Source organism: Palaemon carinicauda, chromosome 10 (genome assembly GCF_036898095.1).
Source record: "Palaemon carinicauda isolate YSFRI2023 chromosome 10, ASM3689809v2, whole genome shotgun sequence".
Taxonomy (NCBI): domain Eukaryota; kingdom Metazoa; phylum Arthropoda; class Malacostraca; order Decapoda; family Palaemonidae; genus Palaemon; species Palaemon carinicauda.
In genome coordinates this window covers 141,447,936-141,452,935 of record NC_090734.1, presented here as the reverse complement: position 1 = coordinate 141,452,935, position 5,000 = coordinate 141,447,936, and positions in this window count along the sequence as shown.

Below are 5,000 nucleotides of genomic sequence, written 5' to 3'. Positions count from 1 at the left end.
TACCGTGCCGAAGTCATCATCATCACCAACTGTCACTAGTGCACTGCAGGATAAAGGACTGGGATATGTCCTTCCACTCGCAATTTTTGTGGTCTTTTTATATCAGATTGTACCCACAAATTTTCTTAGCTTGTCAATCTATCGTCTTTTGTTCCTTCCCCAATCTATCGTCTTTTGTTCCTTCCCCTGCTTCTTTTGTAATCTGTCGGTACCCATTCTGTTATTCATTTTTGTCCATCTGTTACCTGTCATTCTCATTATATGTCCTTCCCAAGTCTATTTCTTATTGACATGGCAATAGGAAAGAAGAAATGCTTGATTTGGTGTTTCAATAACTGGGTATACAATTAATATCTAAAGATTTTGTAGATTTGAGAACAAAGCCCTCAGAAGAATATTGGGAGTTAAATGGCAGGAGGGAATTAGAAATGAAACTATAAGAGAGATTACTTAAGTGCCATATGTGGATGAGATTATGCTGAAGGGTAGATGGAGATGGTTTGGGCATGCTCTTCGCACTCCCCAAGAGAGATTAGTGCACCAAACTTTCAACTGGGCTCCACAAGTCACTTGAAGAGTTGGAAGGCCCAGACCTACATGGATGAGGCCTATGAAGCGTGAATTAGATGATGAATCGATAAGTATTGATTTAAAAGCTCTATATAGAGACGACTGGCGAAATCTAACTGAGGCCCTTTGCGTCAATAGGGGTAGGAGGAGGAGATGATGATGAACTACAGGAACCATGGTAGGTGTATTAGTATCAGCTGTACTTGTATCAGTAAATGTATTAGTTCATATATGAGTTTGTGTCCTGATTGTAAATCATTAATTTTCCAATTAGCCAAGTTATGTCTGTTAAAATATCAAAACGCATATCTATGCTGCTTCGCTTTTATCAAGTAAAGACTTTTAATAAATTTTCGAAACTAAATTTAAAACTGCAGATTTAACCTGTATTCTCGTTGATCACTTGAAGAGAAAAGACAACTAGAAAGACAAGATACACAAAGAAAGACAAAACGACAAACAGAGGAGATCGATAAACATCATTCATTTGTGTAAAAGTAATTCTTAAGGTATATAACGTTTGCTGGCTTCCCTATTGCAAACAAACATACTGAATTAAAATATGTATATAGTCACTTTTGAGTTATGAACAATAAATATGAATAGATAGATAGATAGATAGATAAGGGTTCAGAGACTGAAATGAAACCTTATCTCAACACAATGTTCTTTAATTCCAAGAACACTTGTAAGGGAGAGAAAAGATAATGGTTCCAGATGAAAGAAACAATACACGAGAGAGAGAGAGAGAGAGAGAGAGAGAGAGAGTTACAAGGAGTTACAAGGATTTTGGGTTTTTAGTCCATCTGCAGAGACTGCAGTTGCTCTTCGAGAGAGAGAGAGAGAGAGAGAGAGAGAGAGAGAGAGATAACAGTTAATCTATTAATTAGCAGACCTTCAGGTAGGGGATTGTCAACCATTTGTTGCCATACACCTTAATTACCCACCATCCTCTCAATGGCAGAACATTATCTCCTCGGCTCAATGAACGTTTCAGGAGGAAACCACAATCACAAGTGTAATATGGAACGACCTCGTTTCAACTTAATGCTATGTCAAATACGAGAGATTCCCTCTAAAGTGGCGTTAGATTATTGGGGTTCACATCGGAATATACGTATATTAAGAAGCTTGTGCGGTTCATATGGTAGGGTTTTTTTTTCATTCAAATATTCTGTAGAGTAATGCTATACACGTGCGTGTGTGTATGTATATAATTTATATATTTATATATATATGTATATATATGTATATATATATATGTATACATATATGTATATATATATATATATATATATATAATCTACACAGACACAGACGTATTTGACTATTTGCATATACGAATATATATTATTATTATTATTATTGTTATTATTATTGGCTAAGCTACAAAACTAGTTGGAAAACCAGCATGCTATACGCCCAAGGGCTCCAACAGGAAAAAATAGCCCAGTGAGGAAAGGAATCAAGGAAATAAAAAACTAAAAGAGAAGTGATGACATTTGAAATAAAATAGTTTAAGATAATTAACAACATTAACTTAGATCTATCATATATAAATTATAGAATCTTATAAAGAAATAAGAGGAAGAGAAACAAGATAGAATAGCGTTCCCGATTGTGCCCTTATGCAAGAGAACTCTAACCCAAGACGGTGGAAGACCACGGTACAGAGGCAATGGCACTACCCAAGACTAGAGAACAATGGTTTGATTTTAGAGTGTCCACCTCCTAGAAGAGCTGCTAACCCTAGCTAAAGAGTCTTATACCCTTAACAGGAGAAAAATAGCCCCTGAACAATTACAGTGCAGTAGTTAACCCCTTTGATGAAGAAGAATGGTTTGGTACTCTCAGCGTTGTCAGGTGTATGAGGCCAGAGGAGAATATGTAAAGAATAAGCCAGACTATTCGGTGTATGTGTAGGCAAAATAAAAGTGAACCGTAACCAGAGAGAATGATCTGATGTAGTACTGTCTGGCCATTCAAAGGACCCTATAACTCCTAGCGGTAGTATCTCAACGGGTGGCTGGTGCTCTGGCCAACCCTACTACCTTATAGGGATATTATCATGCAAGGGACGAGTCTTTGCCACGAGTTCATTAATGAAACTCGTTAACGTTGCAAAGGTTGTATGCAAGAATGCAATAATCAAGCAAAGTAATACTGTAGATAATGAAAGAAGGGCATACGTAGTTATTTAATTGAAAATTAAATGCAAAGAATAAGGATTATCGTGTCCATACAGTTTAATATTATGAGGAACAAAGGAAGACTTTCAATTTCGTTAGATAGGTTATGGTATGAGGAATATATGTAAATACACACACATACACACAAGTTGATATACATATATAATGCGTATGTATGTAATTTTGTATATATGTATAAACATACAGATTATATGTATATATATGCATATATCTGTATATATATGTTTATATATATAGATATATATTATGTATGCATATATGTATGTTTGCATATCTTCATATATATGTATATATGTGTATGTGTATATAATTAATTATAGATGTGTATAAAATGTATATATATATATATATATATATGTTTGCATATCTTTATATATATGTATATATGTGTATGTGTATATAAGTAATTATAGATGTGTATAAGATGTGTGTATATATATATATATATATATATATAATGTATGTGCGTGTGTAAGATTACGGCTGTTAACCCTAAAGCCTTCATTTTCCAGCTTACATTGAACAAATAAAAAACCCAACCATAAGTATCACATGTCAAAGAATAATCTTTGAAATCTCTCAAATCTTTCATGTCTGTATAAAAGGAACATCTTCCGTCTTCCTTTCACTTTGTGTTACAATCCCCACCATCAAGATGGTCGATTTCCCGGTCGATTTGAATAGATTACCGCCCAAAGTGGAATATCGGAAATAATATCAGTAAGATGCCATAAGCGAATATTTTTCTCAATTGCGAGTTTTTTTTTTTGACAACTATTATCTGATAGCGACATGCCTTAGCTCCTCTCTCTCTCTCTCTCTCTCTCTCTCTCTCTCTCTCTCTCTTATTTTCTACATGTCATGTCTGGTAGAGACTTGCCAGTCTCTCTCTCTCTCTCTCTCTCTCTCTCCCTCTCTCTCTCTTTTACAGGTCTTATCTAGTAACGACGTGCCTTAGCTCTCTCACTCTCTCTCTCTCTCTCTCTCTCTCTCTCTCTCTCATTTATGTTTTACACGACATATCTGGTGACGATGTACATTAGCCCCCCCCCCCTCTCTCTCTCTCTCTCTCTCTCTCTCATTTATGTTTTACACGACATATCTAGTGGCGATGTACCATAGTCTCTCTCTCTCTCTCTCTCTCTCTCTCTCATTTAGTTTTTACAAGTCATATATGGTAGCGATGTGCCATAGTCTCTCTCTCTCTCTCTCTCTCTCTCTCTCTCTCTATTTTTAACGTCATATCTGGTACCTATGTACCATAGCCTCTCTCTCTCTCTCTCTCTCTCTCTCTCTCTCATTTAGTTTTTACAAGTCATATATGGTAGCGTTGTGCCATAGCCTCTCTCTCTCTCTCTCTCTCTCTCTCTCTCTCTCATTTATGTTTTACACGACATATCTGGTGACGATGTACATTAGCCCTCTCTCTCTCTCTCTCTCTCTCTCTCTCTCTCATTTATGTTTTACACGACATATCTAGTGGCGATGTACCATAGTCTCTCTCTCTCTCTCTCTCTCTCTCTCTCTCACATTTAGTTTTTACAAGTCATATATGGTAGCGATGTGCCATAGTCTCTCTCTCTCTCTCTCTCTCTCTCTCTCTCTCTCTCTATTTTTTAACGTCATATCTGGTAGCTATGTACCATAGCCTCTCTCTCTCTCTCTCTCTCTCTCTCTCTCTCTCTAAAAAGCGTCAGGACACGATATATATAATAAGTTCCTTTTAATTCCCGGGCAGTTTTCCTTTTAATATTTATCTTGCCAAACGCGTCCATTCTGATTGTTTTGGGATTATGGGAATAAGAATTTTCTGTTCTGTGTTTTTCCACTGTCGGTGTATTTTCCCAACTCTTATTTCCTCTAAATCTGTCAAATTTCTTATTCCTCATCTTTTGTCTGTAGCTCAGTTCGTGTGATAGTTTGTGCTGACTTTGGAAAGAACTTTTTAGTACTATAAACTAAGTTGGATGCAGACTATCATTTTGTAGATATTTCTATTATTTTTTTTTTTTTTTGCTTTTTTTTCTTTAAATGTAAATGAAACTGATGTATAAAAAATGGTTGGTGAAAGATAGAGTACAAAGAGAGCATATATTACTATCGTTGTTGGTATAGCTATTATTATTATTATTATTATTATTATTATTATTATTATTATTATTATTATTATTATTATTATTATTATTATTATTGTTGTTGTTGTTGTTGATGATAGTATTT